This window comes from Triturus cristatus, chromosome 4_2, assembly GCF_964204655.1.
Source record: "Triturus cristatus chromosome 4_2, aTriCri1.1, whole genome shotgun sequence".
Taxonomy (NCBI): domain Eukaryota; kingdom Metazoa; phylum Chordata; class Amphibia; order Caudata; family Salamandridae; genus Triturus; species Triturus cristatus.
The window spans coordinates 466,951,818-466,966,042 of record NC_140586.1 but is presented as its reverse complement, the minus strand read 5'-3'; positions in this window follow the sequence as shown (position 1 = coordinate 466,966,042).

Below are 14,225 nucleotides of genomic sequence, written 5' to 3'. Positions count from 1 at the left end.
AATTAATCCAAAGAAATTATGCTGCTAATGTTATACCCTTACCAATCCCTTTATGTATTAGTATTTTCCTAGCATATAGCGACGTTTAAAGCAGTATATTCACCTTTATGGTCCTCCATGAAGATGCAAACGTCACAAAGCACCATAAATCATGCAATATCTAATTATCACATATACTACTGTTAATATGTGTACGTATTTTAGTTAGAGTTATTTTGCCATGCAAATAGCAAGTTCCCACGTGTAATTTGTGTATGCAGATTGGTTAATTTTAATATATCACAGCACACAATTAGTAAATTATAATAAGTAGGATATTCAATTAATACTTTCATGCAAAATAGAGGAGGTATACAAAATGTTGTACTACCTGCTCCATCAGGTGCATGAAGGGATACAGATAGGCAGAGTAGATCCTGCTCTGAGGTAGAGTGTGGTGGAGCATGCACCACCACACATGACTCTTCCGCACCCAGCAGCAGTTCATGTACCGCTAGGCTGACTGGAATGCTGACACTTTTTACTTATCTTGGAACCTTTCTCACGGCTCCAAGCACTGGCTACTGACTTGAGTGCACATCTTGGAATTGCTTTGATATATATATGTATATATATATTCACTGAAAAATCATAGGTTTTAGGGAAGTTATAGTTAGAAATTTGCATTTAAAAAACCTTGGAAATTCACCGAAAAAAACACCAACATAAACTAGGGTACTCTATGGGTTGGCTTACCCCTGTGATTGGCATGACCTCCGCTGTAATGTTCTAGTACATAATAGGGCAGGGGGATTAAAACTACCTCTAAGTCCCTAGCATATAAAATGGCATGCCAGTTTAGAGGCCAGCAGTCCTTTTCTGCACTTGCATGTGTGCACTGCTGAGCCTGAGGTCAGTTTAAAAGTAGCCCTGTGTGTGCAGAAAGAGGCAGGAGTGGTGCAGAAAGAAGGAAGATAGGTGTATAAAGAAGCATGAGAAGTGCAGAAAGAAGCAAGAGAGGGGCAAAAGAAGAATGAGCAGTGGAGAAAGAACCAACAGAGGTGCAGAAAGAGGCACGAGGGGTGCAGAAAGGGGCAACAGAAGTGCATAAAGAAGCAAAAGAGGTGCAGAAAGAGGCAAGAGTGGGTGCAGAAAGAGGCAAGAGCAGTGCAGAAAGAACCAAGAGATGTGCAGGAAAAGAGAAGAAGGGTGCAGAAAGAGGCACAATGGGTGCAGAAAGATGCAAGAGAGGTGTAGAAAGAAACAAGAGAAGTGCATAAAGACGCAACAGAGGTGTGAAAAGAAGCAAGAGAAGTGCTGAAAAAGGTGCATAGGGTGCAGAAAGAGCAAGAGAAGTGCAGAAAGAACCAACAGAGGTACAGAGAGAGGCAAGAGAGGTGCAGAAACAGGAAGGAAAGATGCAGAAAGAGGGAACCGGGGTGTAGAAAGAGGCAAGAGAGGTGAAGAAAGAGAAAAGAGGGGTGCAACAATAGGCAAGAGGTGTGCAGAAAGCGGTGGGAGAGGTACACAAAGAGGCAAGAGAGGTAAAGAAAGAGGCAGGAGGGTGTAGAAAGAAGCAAGAGAAGTGCAGAAAGAGGCAAGTGAGATACAGAAAGAAGCAAGAGCAGTGAAGAAAGAACCAACAGAGGTACAAAAAGAAGCAAGAGTGGTACCGAAAAAGGTAGAAGAGGTGCACAAAGAGGCAAAAGAGGTACAGAAAGAGGCAGGAGGGGAGCAGAAAGAAGGAAGAGAAGTGCAGAAAGAGGCAAGTGAGGTGCAGAAAGAAGTGAGAGGTGTAGAAATAGGTAGGAAAGGTGCAGAAAGAGGGAACAGGGGTACAGAAAAAGGCAAGGGAGGTGCAGAAAGAGGGGTGCAGAAAGAGGCAAGAGGGGTGCAGAAAAAAGCAAGTGAGGTGCAGAAAGATGGAAGAGAGGTACAGAAACAAGCAAGAGAAGTGCAGAAAGAGGCATGAGATTTGCTGAAATAAGCAACAGAGGTGTAGAAAGAAGCAATAGAAGGCCAGAAAGAGGCATGTGGGGTACAGAAAGAAGCAAGAGCAGTGCAGAAATAACCAACAGAGGTGCAAAAAGAAGCAAGAACAGTACAGAAAAAGGTAGCAGAGGTGCACAAAGAGGCAAGAGAGGTTCAGAAAGATGTTAGAGAGGTGCAGAAACAAGTATGAGAAGTGCGTAAAGAAGCAACAGAGATGTAGTAAGGGGGAAACGGGGTGGAGAAGGAGGCAAGCAGGATACAGAGAGAAACAAGAGAGGTACAGAAAGAGGGAAGAGGGTTGCAGAAATCGGGAACAGTGGTGTGAAAGAGGCAAGAGGGGTGCAGAAAGAAAGAAGAGAAGTGCAGAAAGAAACAACAGAGGTGCCGAAAGAGTCAAGAGAGGTGCAGAAACAGGCAAGAAAGGTACAGAAAGAGGGAACAGGGGTGCAGAAAGAGTTAAGAGGGATACAGGAATTTGCAAGAGAGGCACAGAAAGATGCAAGAGCAGTGCAGAAAGAAGCAAGAGAAGTGCGGAAAAAAGCAATAGGGGTGCAGAAAGAGGCATGAGGGATGCAGAAATTTGCAAAAGAGGTGCAAAAAGAAGCAAGAGCAGTACTGAAAGAGGAGCAAAAAGAGGCAAGAGGGGTGCAGAAAGAGGTCGAAGAGATGCAGAAATTGACAAGAGAGGTACAAAAAGAGGCATGAGGGGTGCAGAAAGAAAGGAAGAGAAGTGCAGAAAGAAGCAACAGAGGTGCTGAAAGAGGCGCAAAGTGTGCAGAAAGAGGCAAGAGAAGTGCAGTAAGAAGCAACAGATGTGCAGAAATAGGCAGGAAGGGTGCAGAAAGAGGGAACAGGGGTGCAGAAAGAGGCAAGAGAGGAGCAGAAAGAGGGAAGAGGGGTACACAAAGAGGAAAAGAAGGGTGCAGAAAGAGGCAAACAAATTGCTTAAAGAAGCAACAGAGTTGTAGAAAGAAGCAAGAGAAGTGCAGAAAGAGGCAAGAGGGGAGCAGAAAGAGGTAGGAGATGTGCACAAAGAGGCAAGAAAGATACAGAAAGAGGCAGGAGGGGTACAGAAAGAAGGAAGAGAACTGCAGAAAGAGACAAGAGAATTGCTAAAAGAAGAAACAGAGGTATAGAAAGAAGCAGGAGACGTGCAGAAAGAGGCAAGTAAGGTACATAAAGAAGCAAGAGCAGTGCAGAAAGAACCAACAAGGTACAAAAAGAGGCAAGAGGGGTACAGAAAAAGGTATGAGAGGTGCACAAAGAGGCAAGACAAGTACAAAAAGAGGCAGGAGGGGTGCAGAGAGAAGGAAAATAAGTGCAGAAAGAAGCAACAGGGGTGCAAAAAGAGGTACAAAGGGTGCAGAAAAAGCAAGAGAAGTACAGAAAATAACAACAGAAGTAGAGAAAGAGGCAGGAAAGGTGCAGGAAGAGGGAACAGGGATGTAGAAAGACTCAAGAGAGGTACAGAAAGAGAAAAGAGTGCTGCAAAAAGAGGCAAGAGGGGTGCAGAAAGAAACAAGTGAGGTGCCGAAAGAGGCAACAGAGGTGCAGAAAGATGCAAGAGAGGTGCAGAAACAAGCAAGAGAAGTGCAGAAAGAGGCAAGAGAATTGCTGAAAGAAGCAACAGACGTGTGGGAAGAAGCAAAAGAAGTGCAGAAAGAGGTAAGTGAGGTGCAGAAATAGGCAAGAGAGGTACAGAAAATGGCAAGATAACAGAAGAAAGAGGCAAGAGGGATGCAAAAAAGGGAAGAAGGGTGCAGAAAGAATCAAGAGAGGTGCAGAAAGAAGCAATAGAAGTACAAAAAGAAGCAAGAGAGGTGCAGAAAGAGGGAAGAGGAGTCCAGATGAGGCACAAAGGTTGCAGAAAGAAGGGACTGAGGTGCAGAAAGAGGCAAGAGAAGTGCAGAAAGAAGCAACAGTTATGCAGAAAGGGGGGGATGGGTGAATAAAGAGGCAAGAGGAATGTAGAAAGAAGCAAGAGAGGTACATAAAGAAACAATAGAAGTGCAGAAAGAAGCAACAGAAGTACAGAAAGAGGCAAGAGGAGTGCAGAAATAGGGAAGAGGGGTGGAGAAGGAAGCAAGAGGGGTACAGAAAGAAGTAAGATAGTTGCAGAAAGTAACAAAAGAAGTGCAGAAAGAAGAAATAGAGGTGTAGAAAGAGAGAGGAGTGCAACAAGGGAAGAGGGCTGCAATAAGAGGCACAATGGGTGCAGAAAGAAGTAAGAGAGGCACAGAAAGACGCAAGATAAGTGCAGAAAGAAGCAACAGAGATGCGGAAAGAGGGAAGAGTGGTGAAGAAAGAGGCAACAAGGGTGTAGAAACAAGCAAGAGAGGTGCAGAAAGAAACAAAAGAAGTGCAGAAAGAAGGAACGGAGGTGTAGTAAGAGGCAGGAGGGGTGCAGAAAGAAGTAAGAGGGGTGCAGAAGGAGGCAAGAGAGGTACAGAAAGAGGCAAGAGGGGTACACAAAGAAGCAAGTGAGGTACAGAAAGAGGCAACAGAGGTGCAGAAAAAGGCTAAAGAGGTGCAGACAGTAGAAGAGAAGTGCAGAAAAAGAAAGATAGCTGCAGAAAGAAGCAACAGAAATGCAGAAAGAGGCAAGAGAGGTGCAGAAAGAAGCAAGAGTGGCTTGCACACCATTAGTACTAATTCAACACCCACATTTAGCAATAAGTAACAGTTGATCATTTGAGAATTACAAAGGACCTTCCACCACGCTGTAACACTTGTCACTGCATTTTTGGTAACGTTTCAGCCGTTTAAGCTAGAAACAAGCAATTTTTTGATCAAATCTGCAGATTAGGCAGGAGATGATGAATGATATGACTAATGCAGAAAATGTATTATTGTGCGAAAGTTGGTGCAGCCAAACTGTCGCAGAATTCCAGTGGCCCTGTTCATACCTCTGACTAGGTCCAGAAGTGCTCCTCAGTGATTCCTTCTTTTTTTGTCTCATTGAGTTAATAGTTTAGCTTCTATGGAAACGAGGAAGACTAAATCTGAGGTTACCACCTCACAACACAGACTACCATACCACATAATTACTCTCCATAACACATAATCCCACTCTACATAATTACTATACACTAAATACCACATACTTTCAATCCACATAATTTCACTGCACAACATACCACATAATTCCACTACACACAACCTACATCCACTCCACTCCAAGAAACATCATTAAAACACTTTTAGATTTAAAATGCTAATAGCTCTAACTCTTGCAAATGCGAGACATATTATATTGCAAATGCTTCTTTAACTTGTAGTCGCTTTTGCAGGGTGGTGGAGAAAGGAGGCTGGGTCTCCAACCAGCGCTCAGGAATTCTGCTGCATAGAACTTACAGAAGGTACCAGGAGGGCTACTTGGCCACCAAAGTCCCTCAGGAGTAAAGTGGACTTCTTCCCCCAACCAGTACTGTGCCAGGAGGCACATTTGCAGACTTATGGAGAAAGGTGAGCTTGGCCTCCAAAGACCTCTTAGCTATCCCACAGTGTGGGATTTACTGGAGGTAACAGGAGGAGTAGTTAGCCTTCCTGGCATGCTGTCGGATGGGAATTAAAGTCCCCTTCGCTGCTGGGGGTCCTTAGAGGCCATATAACCTACCTGATACCTCCATTATACCCCAGATAGTGAGATAGCTGACAGGTGGAGCGAGAGCAGGTTTCTTGCTCTTGCTTCAACAAAGCAAAACTGGAGTTTGCTATGCTACAGCCCTGCCATAGCAAAAGGCAATGTCCCGGGGGTGGGCACCCCGGGACATTGCAGGAGCCGGCCCTGGGCGATGGCACTCCCATGGCCATCAAGGACTCCAGGACGGGGGCTACGTGGCCCGTCCCTTTCTCAAAATAGCCCCGGGGAGGTGCTGGTCCCCGGGAGTCTGCAACAGACCCCATCAGTAATTAAAGTTTGCCCCTGGGAGGTGGTGGTACCCAGGGCAGTGTGGGGAGGGGCAGGAGACCCTCCCACACTAATTTAAATTATTGAAGTCCCAGGGAGGAGGCAGTCCCTGGGACTTGGGGGCGCCCACAAGGCCGACCCTGGCTCTGAAATAAAATGTGTGCTCTGGGAAGCTGGTGGTCCCTGGGGCAGTGTGGGGAGGGACAGGAGCTCCCCAACACTTCTTTAATTTATTTGGAGTCCCGGGGAGGTGGCGGTCCACTGGGCTTGGGGGGACCCCTTTCAAATTAAAGCCCTGGGGAGGTGGCAGTCCCTGGGGCTGTGGAGGCCCCCATGGACCCCCACTAATTAACTGGGCATTACACCGGGGACCTGGCCCACCAGGGGGTTTATAGAGAATATGCTTTATTTTGCCCGAATTCACACACCCAGTGCAAATTCGGCCGATTTGTTTTTAATAAAAATGCTTTTTTGGGCCCTGGGGGTGTGGGTCAGGGTGTTTCTACCCTGCCCCCTTTTCTTGTTTTTCATCTTTTTTCTACTGTTTTCTTGTGCCAACGCATTCTGGTTTGGAGTGTTGGCAGCCAATCAGAAGTCAGCTCATGCTCGGGAGGAGTCGCAACTCCTCCTGGGTGCTCAGTTATTGATATTTTCATTTTTTGAATTTCTCAGGAACTACTGAACAGATTTACACCGTTTGAAAAAAAGGTTTGCTTTCTGAACCAAGAGATACCTTTTTGCTAAATTTGGTGTAATTCCGTTCAGCAGTTCGGGCTGTAGCCTGTTCCAAAAATTCCTAGGAAAATAACATGGGGAAAATGCGTTTTGGGACCCCCCTTTTTCTCGGCCCCCACTTGACAAATCACTACAAAAGTCTCAAGACAGGAGCTGACCTGATTGAACCATTAGTTTTGAAAATTTTGTGAAGATTCATCAAACGGGGGCAAAGATATTGTCTAAAGAAAAAACGCTATTTGAATAGAAACAAGGTCCTAACTATAACTACCTAGTGGTTACCGCCAGTAGGTGATATATATATATATATATTTATAGTAGATGCACAACAATTAAGACACTTTGCACTTGCATTTTTGCACTTATAACAGTAACATCGCTGTTCTTATTATATTTATGATGAGACTCTCTGTTACATTACTGGTACTTACATTGCGATATTCATTATTTTTTATTATTTTTTATGTGTCAGCCGCAAATAAGTATTTTACTTTACTTGGTTTCAAACAATAATTATTATTGATTTCTGATTTGCATATCCATATTTATTTGTCACTCTTGTTGAAGTATTTGTACTGTCGGTAGTTTGAAGGCTTGTTACCATATGTTTTTGAAGTCTGTTGTTTAGTTTTATGTACACAGTAAGTCCTGTTTCTAAAGAAATTTGTGCATGTGCTTAGATTTAACTATGGTCACCCCGAGCGCGTCATGTGATCAAGCTCGCAGACGCGACCGAAACGCGTCATGGTGGACATTATGTCCGATGAATGCAATGGATTTATATATACTTTTTGCCAAATAAATTGATGCCTGCACTTATTCCGGACTCCTGTTGGTTCCTATAAGCCTGAGCACATTGAAGAGGTCTCTGCCAGCGTCTTTCCCGCCTTTTGGTTGCTAGTGGCGGTGCTGGACTAGTTTTGTGTGATATATATATATATATATATATATATATATATATATATATATATATATATATATATATATATATATATACAGACACACACCAAGGTGTATTGAAGAATGAGTGGGTGTATGAGTGTCTGAATGGATGATTTAGTGAGTTACATGTCTTAGTAAATGCATAGGTGGCTGACTAATTTGTGTAAATTTCTGTATCAATCTGTCAGTTTCATTTTGTATTTAGAAAATACTGTCACGTACCACTATATTGCTGAAGGCACTTGTAAATTGTGTCTCGTTTATTACATACTTTAGAAACTCGTTTTTTGAAAAATAAGTTATTGCTGTAAATAACAGCTATACTGTCAAGATATTGGTTCTCATCTTTTATTATTATGTGTATATACAACAATTATGGTTAGGATATCTGTTTCATCTTATTTATTCCTCAGTCTTTGACTTTCGGTGTAATAGAAATGCAATATTTTGATTAGTTACATCTCTGAGATACTGTTTATGGCATATACGGACATTGTCTATATGTCTTCGGGATGGGTGAGTCTCTTTGGACACATGGTTTCGCATGGATTTGGGCTGTTACCTGTTTGTTTTGTGTTGCATCTTATGGTTGTACAAAATTCCAACTAGTTGCCCTCCCAAATATTTATATTGGGGGTGCTATTATCAGAATTATAGGTAAATGCCAAACAGACTTTTTTAATGATTACCGGCAAACTGGTGGTCTAATTGGAAAGACTATAATAGGTGCTATTTGTTTATTTTCAGATAAACTGTATCATACCTAATGATCCTTATCCTGGACTCTATTTATTTATCTATCTATGCAAACTGGGAATATCATGATTGAGTTGTCCCACCTGGATTGTGTTTATTTGTATTTACACCAGTTATATGTGGTATTTTATCACGGTTGAATGTTTTATTTCTTCCCTTTTTCCTTTTTCCTTTCTTCTCTCCCTTATTTTAGGCAATTGACCTTATGGTCTTATGATTGGTAATAGTGTCAATTTGTAAAAATTTGTTCTCTTTTAAAAAAAAACAATTTGCATATATTTATGTACTATAAAGGAATACATCTGTTGTGATGTTGATTAGTTGTATCTATATGTGTTGTATGATATGGTGTATTAACTGTGCTTTATATATATGTTTGTGATCTCAGATGTTGTGCCAATGTATGTGATAGGACTATAATGTCCTTTTTAATATATGTTGATGTCTGTATTCATGTTGTTATTTATACGTTGTTTTATGTCGTTTGCAGCCCTGATGAAGTTCCGTTAAAAAGGAATGCAACGCGTTGGCTGTTGCTTTTATGTTGCATACAAAGAAGAATAAAGCATTATCTTGAATTAACTCGTGTTTACGAAGTTGTGACTTCATGCCTGGTGCCACCTCCAATTTTCTTCAATCTGTCAGTTGGTGTGTAAGTGGCTGCATGGGTTGGTGAGTAGCTATATTAGTGTCTATATGGGTTAATGATTGGTTGTCTGATTACCTGGATGGGTGCCTCAGTGTCTGTGAGGGTGGGTGGGGGGTGGGTGTGTGTGTGACTTCCTGCATGGATGAGTGAGTGGGTGATTCAATGGATGTATGGGTTCATGAGTGCATCAGCAAGGAGTTGTATGGGTGAGTGAGTGTGCGTATTGCTCTGTTGGTGAGTGTATGGATGTCTCAATGCTATATGGGTGAGTAACTGCATATGTGAAAGGCAGTATATGTGAGTGTTGGGTTATGTAAGTGACTGTATGTGTGAGTGAGTGTGAGAGTGGCTATATCTGTGAGTGTCTGCTTGTGTCAGCAACTCTATAGGAAAGTAAGTATTTCCTAGTATTTGTATGAGTAGTGAGAGTGTGTGTGTTTCTATGTGGGTGAGTAAAAGTTTCTGTGATTGAATGTTTTGTGAGTGAGTAGGTATGTGAGGAGCTCTATGGGTGACTGACAGGGCATGCGTGGCCGAATGGGTGTATGAGTGGATACATCTGCATCTGAATTGGTGAGTGACTGGCTATATGAGTCCCTATATGGGTGAGTGAGTGGATGTGTATGTAGACCTATGAATCAGAAAGTGGGTGTGTATGTACTGGCTTTGGTGTGTTAATAGTATCAAGATTGGTTGTCTGATATTTGGAGTGGGTGTATGAAAGGTTATATTGGGGTGTGAGTAGGGGCATGAGAGATTAAGTGGATGATTACATCAGTGATGTCATTTGAGATGTCATCAGTGATGTCACCAGTGATGTCGCTGACCATGTCATGAGTGATGTAATATGTGACGTCATCAGCAGTGCAGTGTGGGGGCACGATTTATAGTTAGCTCAGCTTACTATAATGGCTGAATTTCTCTGGTTTTGTATGAGTAAAATGTCAGCCTAACAATAACATACCTGAAACCTATGTTTTTTCAGTGAATATCTAATGTTTTTTAAATGCTAATTCCTACCTTTAACGTCCCTAAAACCTGTGTTTTTTCAGTGAATTTCTAAGGTTTTTCATATAACCTCCCTGAAACCTCTGTTTTTTCAGTGAATTTCAAGGGTTTCTGAATGCTAATTACTAACAATAATGTCTCTGAAACCTCAATTTTTCACTATGAATATCTATCTATCTATCTATCTATCTATCTATCTATCTATCTATCTATCTATCTATCTGTCTGTCTGTCTGTCTGTCTGTCTGTCTGTCTGTCTGTCTGTCTGTCTGTCTGTCTGTCTGTCTGTCTGTCTGTCTGTCTGTCTGTCTATCTATCTATCTATCTATCTATCTATCTATCTATCTATCTATCTATCTATCTATCTATCTATCTATCTATCTATCTATCTATCTATCTATCTATCTATCTATCTATCTATCTATCTATCTATCTACCTATCTATCTACCTACCTACCTACCTACCTACCTACCTACCTACCTATCTATCTAAGACATATGTAATAAATATATTTTTAAATGTATTTAATTATTTTTCCAATTACAATATTTTTTAAATTTAAAATATATACTTGTTTCTTCAAATATGTATATACATATATATATGTATATATTTCCACATATATATAATATGTGGATTTATATATATGTGTTTTTAAATAGTGGAGAAGTGTGGCTCAATGGTTAGAGCGGCAGACCCTGATGCAGAGTTCTGGCCCGGCACCAGAGTTCAATCCCCCGCCTCGGTGGGTCTTGGATTCAATTTCCTCGGACCTGATAATTTTCGCCTCGGTGCCTATTCTAATCATGGGTCCCACGCTGCAACTCTGGGCAATAGCTTGCTTAATCTCCACAACGGCCCCAGCAGCGTTGGGGGTGGCAGTGCGCTATACAAGTACATACACATTTACATTTAAATATAAACATGGAGTCGCATACCGGACTCAAATCCCTGTACATTGTCAAGCGTTAGTTTCGGATCTGCGTAAAGAACGCGGCTTCAGCGTGATTTTTCACATATATATTTTTCATATATATAGAAAATAATAATATTAATTTCAATGTTAGAGGTTTGTTAAGATAGTTACTACACTTGTATGTTAATAAATGAAAGTTATTAAAACGTTTTTTAACAGAAATTTCAGGAGTCGCTGTACGTCCGCGTAGATCGCAACTTCTGGATTTGCGTAGGGGACGCAAATCAAATTATTTAAAAAACAATAATATATATTAATATATCTTTATTTAATTTTTTTGAAATACAGAAAAACAGTTATGTGTAATTAAAATATTATCAGACAGTGCTAAATATTGTTGGAATGTAAAAATTTAAAGAAATTGTGAAATCACGTCCAGTATGCAGTGGCACTGCGTAGGGGTTGCGCACCCCATGTAGCATGAAAAAAGAGATTTGATTGGCTAAAGATTCTGTCATCCTTAAGCTTGCTAGATCCCACCCTCTTTCTTCTAATTTTGGGTGTGGTTGCAACAGCCATACTTTTTGAGGAGCTTTAAATTTTGGAGTTTTTTTGGGTGTTTTGGAGATTTTACTTGCAAAATTAAAAATGGTAACTGCACAGGATCTGCAGGAGGAGGAAGACATTCTTCAGGAGGAAGAAAAAGACACACGCCACAAAAGGAAGGAGAGTGTGGTATGGGAATTCTTTTCCAAACCTGAAGGACAAAAGAAAGGTAATGCTCAAAAAGTTGGGTGTAATATTTGCAAAAAGGTGCTGTCTCGAGGATTGGTCAAAAAATACTTTTGCAGTACATTGTCGATGTGTAAACATATTAGAACAATACATGAGAAGAGGCTTGCAAGAGCTGAACTTGCAAGAGCAAATGAAGGCAGCCAAGATTCTCAACCTTCCGCTTCTCAAGTTGATGACAGGTTGTAGTCCATACCACCGACTCTTCCTGATTTTGCAAAAGCAGGACTTTTTTGTTCAAAGTGCATTACCGTGCTGAGCATTGGGGAACAGGTTGTCCAAAAAATGTTGGAGACAATTAACAATCATCATTGTTAATTCCCCCCCCCCATTTATGCACACTGTTATGTGCTTGTCATTTTGTTTTCATTTTTATTGATAAAATTTTAAAAACATCAAAAAAACCAAAATAGTTAAAAATAAATAAATATATACAATAGTTTTTTAAAAAGAAGAACAAAACCGGTTCTTATGTAACACCTATTCTGGTTTAAAAAAGAAAAGCTATATGTTGTATGAATACATGAGTCAGTGGATAGTGTCTGTGTGATTGCATAGTGTCTGTGTAGTGTCTGAGTGATTGGATGAGTAAATGAGTAGAGTTTGAGTGAATGTTTAAATGCAAGAGCAGCGCCTGAGTGACTGCATGACTGCATGGGTAGTGCCTGAGTGATTGAATGAGTGCATAGGTAGTGCTTGGGTAAATGGATGGTGGATGGGTAGTGCCTGAGTGCATGGATAACTTCATGGGTAATGCCTGGGTCATTGGATGAGTACATGGGTAGTGCTTGAGTGAATGGATGAGTGCATGGGTAGTGCCTGAGTGAATGGTTGACTGTAAGAGTAGTGCCAGAGTGATTGCATGATTGCAGGGGTAGTGCCTAGGTGATTGTATGATTGCAGTGGCAGTGTCTAGGTGATTGTATGAGTGCATGGGAAGTACCTGAGTGAAATTATGAGTGCAAGGTTAATGCCTGAGTCATTGGATGAGTGCATGGGTGGTCCTTGAGTGAATGGATGAGTGCATGGGTAGTTCTGGAGTGAAAAGCTGAGTGCAAGAGTTGTGCCTGAATGATTGCATAAGTACACGGGTAAGGCCAGTGTGATTGCATGACTGCCTGTATAGTGCCTGGATGATTGCATGAGTGCAGGGGTAGTGCTTGGGTGTAATGATGGGTGCAAGGGTAATGCCTGGGTCATTGGATGAGTGCATATGTAGTGCTGAAGTTAGGGCAAAGGATCAGGGAAGAAGGCTAAACTGGTCTAAGGTAGTTCCGGAGGAGTTTTTTAATTCAATTAAGTTAGAGGCGGCCCTGGACCTGGAAATCTGTGGAGACCAACGGGGAAGGAAGTAATTTCCTCGTTTGAAACCATATGCTCCTTAGTGGCAAAAGACCTAACTAGTAAAAGTAGACCAGCACCTAAGAATGTAGTTTCCGGCTGGTTTGATCACAACTGCACCAAAGCTCATAATAATCTTAAAAATGCGCTTCAGGCCAGTCCGAGGAATAAAATTCTGGTGTCGCAGTTAAGAAGCGACTATAAAAAAGCATTTATGGTCCGGAAAAAAGAAATTAAACACAATGCCTGGGCCGATCTTATGGATAAGGCAACCTTAAAAGACAGTGCGAAATTTTGGTCTATTATCAACACTCCTCTTTTTTCCGACGTTAAAAACGGAGTGTTGGAAACTAATATAGCAGAGGAGGACTGGTTGAGTCATTTTAAAAACATATATGGTAGCCACCTAGATTTAGAATCCTTAAACGGGCAAGTCTCGGCTTCTACCTTAACACCAGTTAGATTTCATATAGGAGAAATCATTAAAGCAATTGAAGACTCTGCAGGAAAGAAGGCTCCTGGCCCGGACGGTGTCCCCACCGATCTGTACAAGGCAAACCCGGTGTTTTGGGCCAATATACTGACTAATGTATTTAACAACTCGGCTACTGTGGGTTTTCCTAAATCCTGGTCTCGTTCTATCATAATACCGGTGTTCAAGAAAGGCCAAAGGGCTGACCCTAGATGCTATAGGCCCATATCCTTGATAGACTCCTCTATAAAAATCTTGGGGAAAGTCATACTTGCTAGGATAACAAAGTGGGCCTTGGATAATAACATCTTGTCAGATGCACAGTATGGCTTTAGAGCCGGCCGGAGCACGGAGGATCAATGTCTGAACCTCCTCTTAATAATAGATAAATACACTAAGGCGGCCGGGGCCTCCATTTATCTGGGATTTATGGATTTGTCCACGGCCTTTGATCTCGTAAATAGGTCAAAGCTGTGGACAATGCTCCTGGAGATGGGACTTGACCCACCCCTTGTGTATTTTCTTTCAGAGCTCCACCAAGATCTGAATGCCTCGATAAGGATGACGACTGATGGGAAGTGTACGTCCAGCTTTAAGTCTAGCAGAGGGGTACGACAGGGATGCATTCTAGCTCCCATGTTGTTCACCCTATACATAAATTCCTTGGAGCAAAACCTGCTGGCTGCTACGCAGGACATCCCGCGTATGGGAGGTACCCTGATTCCGGTCCTC